This window comes from Neomonachus schauinslandi, chromosome 13 (assembly GCF_002201575.2).
Source record: "Neomonachus schauinslandi chromosome 13, ASM220157v2, whole genome shotgun sequence".
Classification (NCBI taxonomy): domain Eukaryota; kingdom Metazoa; phylum Chordata; class Mammalia; order Carnivora; family Phocidae; genus Neomonachus; species Neomonachus schauinslandi.
This window is the reverse complement of record NC_058415.1, coordinates 53810919-53823704: the sequence shown is the minus strand read 5'-3', so window position 1 is coordinate 53823704 and position 12786 is coordinate 53810919.

The window sequence follows — 12786 nt, the reverse complement described above, 5'->3', positions numbered from 1 at the left end:
ATGGCAGCTCAGAACATGAATAATTTTATTAACATGTGAGAATTAGCACCTGAGAGAACATTACATGTTTGTCTCTTTGGGCCTCTTAACCCTTTTGAATTGGTTTATATTTTGAATACCTACTCTATGAAGTAGATATTATGATCTTAGATTATAGATGAGGAAACTAAGTTAACTAAGATCTCACACCCTGAAAATGGCAGGGTGAGGAGTTAAATTCCATTTAAAATACTGGTAAATTCCATAGTTGAGATAAAGCACTAATATAGTACAACAAACTAATGATTTACTCTTCCCAACTAATAATCTGTGATGCACATAAAGACATCCTGCAAGGTATGACACATGCTAAGCAAATGTATGTTTTTACATATTTGAATTTTAAGTTACTAATACTTTAGCAGAAAGAAAATTTTGTATTCATTTTAGTGGGGCAGTGAGGCTTTATTTAGTTGTTTTTGACTATCAAATTTCACACAAAAAGATGGATTCTTGTTAACTCCACTTTGTGTCAGGTCCTGCTCTACATACTGTAAATATTTTCTAACAAATATCCGTGTCCATGACTATGTTTCATTCCTCTTCTCTCTTAGCTTCTGGCTTTTCAATTCTAATAAATCTACAATATTTATCTAGAAATTTTGTATAGCTAGAGAATAGAGTGTCTTATGGAATTACCTGAGAGATAGTAGAAGTTTATCTGGGGGCTAAGAATCATAGAGGTGACCTTCACTTATTCATGTCTCTAGAGTTTAGTTTCTCAATAAATATCCTGAATAGGCTTGATTGTTTTTACCTTTCAAGATTTTGTCCTAGTTTTTTTTTATGTTAATCACCATACATTACATCATTAGTTTTTGATGTAGTGTTCCATGATTCATTATTTGCATATAACACCCAGTGGTCCATGTAGAATGTGCCCTCTTTAATACCCATCACCAGTTTAAAGGTTTAGCATTTGGTTAGTGGCCAGATTAATTTGGAAAATCTGTTTATTGACTTTGACCACACATATAGCATAGCTGTTTGTAACAAGTCAACCAAAGACAGCCCAAAGTATTAGTAATGAACTTTTGCAAAAGCTTGTGTAATCTAAGCACTTCCAACATTAAAGTCCCTTCTTAGTATCTTTCATCACATAGCAACCTACATTCTATAATGATCAGATCTAGTAATTAAAATGGCTCATTGCATGACTTCACACGTGCTCAATAATTTCATATTATTTTGGAGTGAGGGATGAATTTCCTGGGGTGCTGGTATCTGCATATTAATTGTGTCTCTGTCATTATTATGCTAACTTATCATTGGGTATAATTTTCTGCGCCCTGTTGTTAACGTTAATATTATTCTGCTGGCTGTCTGAACAATCCAAATCCTTCTTGTTTAGATGTAGACATCTCTTTCACTTAACCTCTTTCTTCTCATCTTGCATAATAGAAAATTCTGACCACTAAAGCCAAATATAAACAGAACAGATGCGCGGCAAAAATTATCCTGGCTCTAATACTTTGCACTCGAGCAATATCAGCTATTCCCTGTGAGTGGGGCTCATGACCTGTACTCACTGTAGGTCCTCAAAGAGATACTACTTATCAAGACATATTAGTATGTCTGTGCATCTTGATGAATGCAAAAGGGAGCTCTAACAAGCAACATGTGCAAGTATGTCTGTGGAACATAGACATTCAGTGTCCATATCTTTATGTCACTGCTTCTCAAACTTTAGTGTGCATGCAAATTACCCAGGGCTCTTATTAAAATGCAAGTTCTGATTCAATAGATCTGGGATGGAACCCAAGATTGTGGATTACTATCAAACCTCCAGGCGATACTGATACTGTTTGACCAAGGACCAATATTCAGATTTCTGGAGGGTATTATGCTGAGCGAAATAAGTCAGTCAGAGAAAGACATGTATCGTATGATCTCACTGATACGAGGAATTTTTAATCTCAGGAAACAAACTGAGGGTTGCTGGAGTGGTGGGGTGTGGGAGGGATGGGGTGGCTTGGTGATAGACACTGGGGAGGGTATGTGCTATGGTGAGCGCTGTGGAGTGTGCAAGACCTTTGAATCACAGATGTGTACCTCTGAAACAAATAATACATTATATGTTAAAAATAAAAAAAAAAGAAGAAGATAGCAGGAAGGGAAAAATGAAGGGGGGGAAATCGGAGGCGGAGACGAACCATGAGAGAGTACGGACTCTGAGAAACAAACTGACGGTTCTAGAGGGGAGCGGGTGGAGGGAGGGGTTAGCCTGGTGATGGGTATTAAAGAGGGCACATACTGCATGGAGCACTGGGTGTTATACGCAAACAATGAATCATGGAACACTACATCAAAAACTAATGATGTAATGTATGATGATTAACAGAACATAATAAAATAAAATATTATGCAGATTTCTGTAGACATCTCATGGACTTAAAATTACTTGAATATAATGACTGTCTTTTATTTCAGTGTTCTCCTATCTTGTCACAATGCCTGAGAGCTGCTCAAGAAATTTTGGTTGGGTAATAGGTGAATGAAGAAACAGGTGAATGATAAGTGCAAATATATTCTCTTTGTTCTAATCTTATTTTATAATTGTACCTAAAAGTAGTCCTTTTTTTTTTTTTTCAATTCCTTTGTGAAGAATAGTATAACAAAGTGGGGACAATCCAGTATAGAACAAGAAGACAATATGATGCAACAGGACGGCGGTATGGCAGTTGATTGAGAGCACAGATTCTGGAGTCAGATTATTTTGGTTTCAGTCTTGGCTCCTAAAATTACTGGAAGTGTGATATTATATAAGTAATATAATCTGTTAGTGTCTCATATTTTTCATTAAAAAGTGGGGGTGAAAAAGAAATTCCACTCATAGGTTAGATTTAAATAATTCATGTAAAATACTTAAGAGAATGCCTGGCCAATAGCACACAATACATAATAGCTATTTTTACAACCGAAATATTAATGCTTACTCTTCAAAAATTTCAGTTATATTCAAAGTTAAGATAACAAGGTTCACAGGTTATTGGGTAACTTGTATACCTATCCTGTAAAATCCTATTGAATCAACATTTCTGTTTATGCAACTAAGGATTATTTCTAGAGGCTTTTCCATTGGCAAAATTATGCTAGCCTATTCACCAATCCTACAGAATAAATATTTCTCTTTATACAGCTAAGGACTATTTCTATAAGGCTTTTCCCATTGGCAAAATTATGCTAGCACTTTATTATTTAAAGCACTATAATATAGATAGGGTCAAACCACAAAATGGGTGTGAAGATTTAGAACAAGTTAAAGGCAGATACTTTTCCAAGCATTGCAAATTGCAATTACATATCTTAAACCTTCACTTTTGCATATGCATTTAATTGATTCAATCACAGTTCATAGGTGCATTTGAATTTACATTGGACTATAGATATGTTCTTTATAAAGTAATTGGCAAGGTTCACTGTGCTGTGTGTTTAAGACATTTACCCGGTGCTGTAGTATAAAATTTCTCTTTCTTTCTGAGTCATTGTTACAGTGACACCATTTAATGTTATCTGGTTGAGTCTTTGTCTTATTTTCACTTTAATTTTTGCCAAAATTACTCATTGTGTGAGTTATGAAAGGATTATCTAACACTCATAAACTTTTAAAGAAACTAGAGTCTAGCTTGCAGCTCATTTTAAAAGTGATGAAGAAAGGGAATGGTATATATAAATAAGGTTGAGGTAGAAATATCTTATTTTTATGCATAAATAAAAATGCTCAGAAATAATAGAGTAAAGCAAAGTGTAATGATGACTGAAGGGCCTGACTATTATGAAGATCATCAAATTTTGAGCAGTGATCATGCTAGTTTTTTACCTTTGGTCAATTTTTATAATCTCTGTGGACAACTTTGTTTGATTAATGTGGCAATGAATTAATTAATCTAGGATCCCTCTCAGGTCTTTTCCCATAATAATGTTCACCAGTTAGCTTCCCCCTCTCCCTACTTTTCCAGTCAGTTATGTCTGAAAGCTGTTCTCTTTCTGTCTCTAAAAAATTTCCCAGTGGGGTGCCTGGGTGGCTCAGTCAGTTGAGAGTCTGCCTTCAGCTCAGGTCATGATCTTGGTGTCCTGGGGTCCTGGGATTGAGCCCCGTGTCAGGCTCCCTGCTCAGCAGGGAGTGTGCTTCTCCCTCTGCCCCTCCACCCTGCTTTTGCTCTGTCTCTCTCTCTCTCTCTTTCTCTCTCTCAAATAAATAAGTAAAATCTTAAAAAAAAAAATTCCAATGTATCTCTTTCTTACCTTTTTTACTGCTACAGCTTTAGTTCGACTTATCTTCATTAAGTTATTCTAGTAAATTCCCAATTAGTCTTTCTTCACCTGCTCTTACCCTAGAACAATTGTTATGCCACATAGTAGCCAAAGCCACTTTTTAAAAGATGAACCAGACAATGTCATTCTTTTGCATAAACCTTCCAGTAATTTTCCAATACATTTAGAAGAAAATCTATTTCGTATCATGACCTAGAGTAACTTATCTCTTCTTGCCCCCTTCTGCATCATTAACTTATTTTTCTGATACTCTCCCACTCACTTGTTATGTCCCAGGCACACTGGATTTGAACTTGCTTAGCCTTTCCTTCTCAGAGGCTTTGGATGTAATGTTTGCTTTGCATAGAATGCTCTTCCCCTTTATTGTCACTAGGCTAGAACTGCTTTGTCATAAAGGTCTTAAATAGCACCTACTTAATGAGGCCTCTCTTCACCATCAAAAGTAAATTAGACTTTGAATGAGCTTTAAAATATAGAGCTTAAAAGTTGTCATTCTCATCCTTACACCAAGAAAAAGGAGGACAAACCAAAAATCAGGGAATTTGGGGGGCCCATCAAAGAACTAAGTGTGTAGGGAAGAAAATGTATCCCAAAATCTGGAGAGTTAGGCAAATCCAGAGAGAGCAAAGATCCATTTACCTACAGTAGAAACTGCTAGAGAAATAAGTGGGTGGAAAAATTAAGTAGTAATTTTGGAAAAACTTGCTGGGGGCTGAGTGTGGAGCAGTGAGACAGTGAGAAACTCCTGGGGGCTGCAGTCATAGGTGGGGGATGTCACACTTTATCTCCATGAATGCCACCATGTTCTTAAAGGGGAAATTTGGGAAAGACCCCTCCTGGCTATGACAGTGAGAGTGAGAAAAGTAACCCTTGTGAAATATATCCAGATTCTTCTCCATTAGAAAGGCCTACTACTCTAGGAGAAAGACTTGATCTGAGTCTGTCCCAGAGTGGTAGGAGGAGGGCATTCTTCTCACTACAGTCCTCTCCCATCTTCCTGTCTGAACTAAATGAAGGAGAGGAGAAAGCTATATAGAAAGAAACACTTGTAAAGTTCACAGACCAGAGCCAGGGCCCTTCACCCTCACTTTACCACCATATCAACAAGGCTCTAATATATTAAAAGTGTGCTACAGCTGAAATTGCAGCAAGACATAGACACTGTGAAAGAAGAGATTTTGGTGAAACCCACACAAAGGAGAGGAGACCAAAACAAAGATGCTAAAGGAATTTTAAGCCTCTGTCATCTACAGCTACAGCAAATGTTACACACAGCCTAAATTCCAGGTAGATCAACGTGAATTTCCCCATTAGAGATCTATTTATCTCAGTTCCTATTATCTAATACAGGTCCAGCTTTCAACAAAAAATTATAAGGCATGCTGAAAGCAAACAAAACACAGTCTAAAGAGATAAAACAAGCATCAGAACCACTTAGTTATGACATGTATGTTGGAGTTATCAAACATGGAATTTAAAGTAAATATGATTAATATATTAAAGGCTGTAATTGAAAAAATAGATAATATACAAGGACAAATGGATATAGGGAGAGAATGAAATTCTAAGAAATAATCAAAGAAAGTGCTAGAAATAAAAAACCCTGAAACAAATTATAGAATGCCTTTGATGAGCTCATTAGTACATGAAATATGGCTGAAGAAATAAGCAGTGAGCTTGAAGATAGATCAATAGAAACTTCTAAAAATGAAGAGAATTTCTAAGAACTGTGGGGCAGTTTCAAAATGTGTGATGTGTATAATTAGGATATCTAAAGGAGAAGAAAGGGAAAATGGGACAGAAAAATATTTGAAGTCTTTAGACCAAGAACCGTCAAAATTAATGACAGACACCACACCACATATCCAGGAAGCTCAGAGAACACAAAACAAAATAATACAAAAGTAACTATGCCAGTCATATCATAGTCCATGTGCAGGAAATATAAAAATAAAATCTTGAAAACAATCTGGGGTTAGTAGGGAGGTGGGGAACCTTATCTACAGAAGAACAAAGATAGGAATTACATCAGACTTTTCATCAAAATTATATCAAAAACTTAGAGCAAGAGGGTGGAGTGACATACATAAAGTGATAAAAGAAGAAAAACGTACACCAGCCTAGAATATGCAGTGAAATTCTCCTTAAAAATTGAAGGAGAAATAAAAACTTCCTCAGACAATAATGAAGGCAATTCATTGCTAGAACACCTGCCTTTCAAGGAGTGTTACAAGTTTCTTTGGATAGAAAGAAATACAGTTTTAGATAAGAAAGAAAGAGTACTGCACAAGGAATAAATGAAGGTGAATTAAAATACTTGAGTTTTCTTATTCTTAATTGATTTAAAACACGATTGATTTGTTTAAACTAATGAGAGTGGCAACTTATTGAATGGTTATAGCCCATGGATAAGTGAAATAAATTGTATCAATGTCACAAGACAGGAGAGATGAATTGGGAACATTTTGTTATTTGGTATCTGGACTACATACGAAGCAAAATAGTATTGATTGAAGGAAGACTTAAATTAGTTAAAAGTGTATACTGTAAACTCTAGGGCAACCACTATTTTTTTCAAAGAAGTATTGATCCACTTAGAAAAGATATAAAGTGGAATCATAACATATTCAATAAAAACAAGAGAAGGCAGAAAACCTCTGGGAATGAGTAGAAAACAGGTAAAAATATAGTATATGTTAATGCAAGTGTATTAAATCTTACTTTAAATATGAATTACCTAAGTACACCAATTGAAAGACAGATTATTAGAATGGATTTATTTATATAAAATACATATATGTATGTATAAACCCAAGAATATGCTGCCTAATACAAAACTCACTTTAAATATGATTCTGAAAAAATAAAAGGATGAAGAAAGATACACCATACTAAAACCTTCTAAACAAAATAAAGTAGCTTGAGTAATTTCACACAATCTGGTCTTTATAACATGGATATTTATTGGAAATAAAGAGAAGAAATAGATAATGATCAAGGGGTCTATTCGCTCCAAAAACACTACGATCTTAAATGGGAATGCACTAATCAACAGAACATCAAAATAGGTAAGGCAAAAGAGTATAATAAGAAGAAACAGATAAGTCTATAACCATGGTTGAGGACCTCAAAACTACCCCCCATCAGTGATTGGTAGATCAAGCAGACAGAAAATCAATAAGTATATGGTTGACCTGAACAGCAATATCAATCAATGTGATCTAATTGACATTTATAGAATGCTCTGTTCAACAACAAAAGAATATATATTCTCAAGGTCTCACAAAACAGTCGTTCACCAAGAGTGACCATATACCAGGCCATAAAACACAACTTAATAAATTTAAAAGAATAGAAATCATATAGTGTATGTTGTTAGACAGCAATGAAATTAAACTAGGAATCAATAACTGAAAGATAGTTGGAAAATTCCAAAATATTTGGAAATTATGCAACAGACTCTCAAACGACACATGAATCAATGAAGTGTCAAGTGAAGTTAAAAACCATTTCAAACCAAGTGAAAATAGAACTTAAAATTTCTGGGATGCAGCCAACAAACAAAACAATTCTTACATAGAAACTTAGAGCATTAAACACATATATTGGAAAATATTGGGATTACTAAACCAAGTTTCTGATTCCCTTTATAGTCCCAGAACCCAGAAAAGTCCGTCACACAAGCTTGTTCCTAAAGTCATCACATTGGTAGCAAGATATTGTTTTAATTACCTATAATAATAACCTTAACACAGACAACATTAGGTCTTGAAGAAAAACTTCCTGGGAAAGTACTTTCGGTTGGCCCCCAAACTTAAATGAAGTGCATCATACTAGAGAATCTAAGAGTAAAGCTAGCCACTGGAGAATATAACTTCATTTGACCTTTTTAGTATCGACTAGTTTAATAATATTGAGTCAATATTGTAAGCTACACATTTGGCCTATTTAACAGTATTTTAATTATTTGACTTATATTTGTAGATAAATTTCTTTCTTCCACAGTAATTTTATTTTATTTTTATTTTTTCTCCCTTTCCCAGCCTCAGTTTGCATTTAGAACTCTTATTATAGAAGTACACAGACAGAGTGAAGTTTTGTAAGAGGCGTGAAATGCTGCAGAGGCTGTAGTAATAAGCCTTTAGAGAGCAAGCAGAAGCTCCTTCTAATATAAAGCTCTGCTTATCATCTTATTGTAAAATCCAGCTATTGTCTATGATGGGGACAAGCTCCTCACTACTCAACAAGGTCAGATCCTCTTGAATATTCTCCCTGATTTTTAATTTTGGTGTGGGATCTAATGATCTGTAGGGTTGATGCCATTTAAGATCATAGGCTTTTATCCTTGGCTAACTAAGCAGATAATAAACCAAAAGACAAAGTGAAAAAAAGACATGTGCTGCCCTGGGTTGTATTTTTCCATCTTCCATAAGCTTCCTTAAATAAGTTCTATAGATCAAATAAAGAGTATATCTAATTCTTTATATTTGTTGTCATAAAATAAGTCATCTTATGTTTTCAACTGTTACAACTTCTTATCCAGAGCATTAGTTTGGAAGAAGCTTAAAAAAAAAAAAAATTCCTCAAATAGCTGCACAAGAGAAGAGTGACATTAGATGTCTCCTTTCAGAAATTTTGTTTTTAATTTCAAGAGCAACACATGCTTGTTTAAAAGATTCCAGCTGTGTGAATTAAAGGTTAAATTTCTCTTCCCTTGGCCCTGTGCAACTTTACTGCTTTCTTCGGAGATAACCTACACCTACCATTTTGGTTTGTATAATTGATGACTTTTTACTATGCATCTTTCTTTATATCTATGTATACACATATAATATTGTACATATTTTATATTCAATTATTTAAGTAGCTGTAAGTTATTCAATGCTGTAGAAGTGGTATAATGTCTTTGACCATTTCTGTAATGAGCCACTGTGATAACTGTATAAACTGCCACAGTACATACACACATACATACACACCACACACACACACACACACACACACACACACATCTATGTTGTATAGAAGAATTTCCATAATACAGGTTCCTGGAAACATAGCAGCACAAAATTATATGTATGTTTATACTAATAATGGCTGAGATTATATTGAATATTTACATTAATTTGGAAAAAAACCTGATGTCTTTAAAATTAAATTGTCTCATCCAGATAATCTTTTGTTTCTTCACGTATTCTCCATGTCCTACAGAAATTTTTATTAGTTTTCTTATAAATATCTTTTTGGTTTATTACCAATTACTTTAAAATTGTGTTGCTGTGTTTCTTATGATGTGCTAAATTCTGCTGTGGATATTTCATGTTATCATAAATGCATTTAACAACTGGTATACTTTAAATATTATTGCCCATATCATTTTAGGCAGAAGGATTTTTTCAATTTTTAATCTATCTTTTGATAATATAAAATTGATAAATATATACATAGTTTAGGGGTTTTGGAGGGAAGAGAAGTGGGAATACAGTTACTTGAAATCTCAATTTATTTTAAAAAAGGGATCTGGGGGAAAGTGCCTCAAATAATATTTATTCAAATAATCAGATTGCTGGGGTGCCTGGAACGTAATGGGTGGAAGATAATGTTTGTTGATACAGTTACATGAATGAGTGACTGAATAATGATTAAGTTAATGACTAGGTATCTGAATATTTCTACCAAACTATACTCACAGGTTACTATGACTAAGATTATCTGTTAAACACAATCTATTCTCCCTTACTTCTAAGGCAACATGATTAGACTTTATTTTTGTATTTTTCTTGTAGTTATATAAGGCTATATATAAGTAACTTAGCTCCAGTGGAAGTAGAATATAGGCCCCAAGGCTATGGGTATGGCATCTTCATTCTTTCTCCCTTTCCAGTGGCTGCAACCTAAACATAATGGAAAGCCCTTAAAAAGCATGCAGTGCTCTAGGTGATGACAGAGCTACACAAAATAAACTACCTAGGACTCTGAACAGGGCTCTTTGCAAACTTAGGATACTCATCCTCAGAGTTGGACATGACAGCAGGCAAAAAAACCATTCAAACAAGCACCAGCAACAACAAAACAGTCTTTCAGGGGGTCTTTTTTTGTGACAGTGGCCTGCCTTAGTATAATACTGTAATGCCACCTATTTTAGCCTCTCGATGTTATTACCCAGTTGACTGTCCTCTACCTGAAATACCTCTAGTTTGATTTCATGACACTGTACTATCCACTTTCCCCCTGTATTAGGAGCCATTGCTTCTTAACCTTCTTTGCTACCTCCACTTTTCTACCTAAATTCTAGGCCCAGAGCTTAGAGGTTGGCTTCCTTATCTTTTCTACAAACACTCTGGCCTAAAAATATCTCATTCATATTTATGAATCAAAATGCCACAGTTTCTGAAAATAGTTCAAATTACATTTCCAATCTTGTGGAGTTCAAGATGCATATATCCAACCCATTACTTAAAAGTATGTCTATAAAAGCATGGATCTTCAACCAACCCACTGATATTTGATAAATGTGTGAGTTGGGGCAAATCAGTTACCCACTTACACTCTTAGTTTTTCCTCATTGTAATATTGTAATAGTAAAAGGTCTCAGTTCATGTGGCTGTATTGAGAATGAAATGAGTTTATGTAATCCATCTGTATATAAAACACTTATAAAACTTGTAAAACACTGATCAGTTCCTTGATCAGTAGCAGTGCTATGTGGAATAACATAATGGTGGGTAAGCATTTTGTAAGTCTATGACTGATGGTTTTGGCAAAGACACTGTGTGCAAGGAAGACAAATCTGTATCCAGAGTAAACATCTATACCTGTAAGAATGAAACAAAACATTGCCCTTCCATGATAGACGTGGTCCGATGTCATCAACCTGCCATCAGGTAGCTGGCTGATCACACTGGTGAACAGTATCATTTTGTAGGGTACTTTGCGGGCAGATTGGGCACCCAGCAGTGGTTATAATCAGGTTGGCCTTGGTGATTAGATTTCCTTGTTGCTGAGTCCATGCATAACCTCCATATCTGCCGCCATGGCCCCTTTATGAGCCCATTAGGCAATGACAGAGGTAGCTGGGGAATGAGGCTGACTGGTGGCCACAGAATGGGTCATCTTGTTTACTTGATTATTAAAATCTCCTTCTGCTGAGATCACCCTTTGATAAGCATCCACATGGGGTCCTGTTATGACTTTGTTAAATGAAGAAACTCAAGCAGTTCTTTTGGATTATAGTGTACCTCTTCATGTGTCACACTTTCTATCCCACTTTTAGGTGCCTGCTGGGACTTGAGTCTAGTAAGAGATAGAAGCAAAGAGGTGAGGTATGGCTAGGTTGCAGAATTCATCCCCTTAATGGAGCAGAGAGTGTACTTCTACTGTGGCTGGAGAGGGTACTTCACTGGGTGGGAGTGGAGAGGACTCTTCCACTGGCAAACACCCATCAGAATTTAGGAGCTCAATGCCCCCGCTTCACCAGGGTCTTCCCTCACATCTCATTCCAACTGTCAGGATCCCCACTCCTTTTTCTAAGTCAGTTAGGGAGAATCCAGTCAACTAAATAGTAATGGATTTTTACTTTTTTTGTTGTTGTTTTTATGGCTACATTTGATAGGCTTAACATGTTTACAGTAGTATACTACCATTTTCTTGCATGTATGGTAGAGCTGGCTTACTGGAGGGGTTAACTTAGAATTCGGTCTTCAGCATCAGCTTCACTTGTCCCTGTGCCTCCGCGCTCTGTAGGTCTCTTTCCATGTCCTGTGGTAAGCCACTCACCACAGCTTGGTATCTGGTGCTAGGTTCCAGCTGCAGCAATGGAGGTGGGCTGTTTGTTTGCCAGCACAACCTCAGCCTTAAGTAGGTTCTTTGTGCTTGGATCTCAGGATGGGACTTTGTTAATGTTCCTGACTGTCTCCTAGGGGCAGCCAAACTGTTCCTTGTGTCTCTGTTTGTTCCTGGTATGGACCTTCCTACTCTTCTCCCAGCGTTATTAGACTTCACACTGGCCCAGGGTGCTTTTCTGTCCCTCTTCCCAGGATTAAAGTTTTTTCCCCCTCTCCTTTTTAAGGGATTCTTCCAGTGTTTTAGCAATTTAAGGGTTTCCTTCCACTCCTCTACTAGCTAAGACTTTTGTTTCACATGACAGAGGGTTTGCCGGGTTTTTCTGAAGTGGTAGCTATTCATTTTCATACCTGAACCACAGAAAGACACTCTCTAGTTCTTCCTCATAGATTTTTCTTGTGAGCACCTAATGACAGCTTGTGGAAAAAGACTGTGAGTTAATGCAAAATCCTCCGTGTCTGGATACTCACTCCAAGGGACACATTAGTCCACACTTGAACCCAAAGGGTTCATTAATATTTTACCTTATTTCTTCTTACTTCTTATAAAGTGGTTTCCCTTATCTTCTGAACTCTACAAAAGTTCTGGCAGTTCATATATCCATTCAGGTATAGTTACAGTTATAGTCAT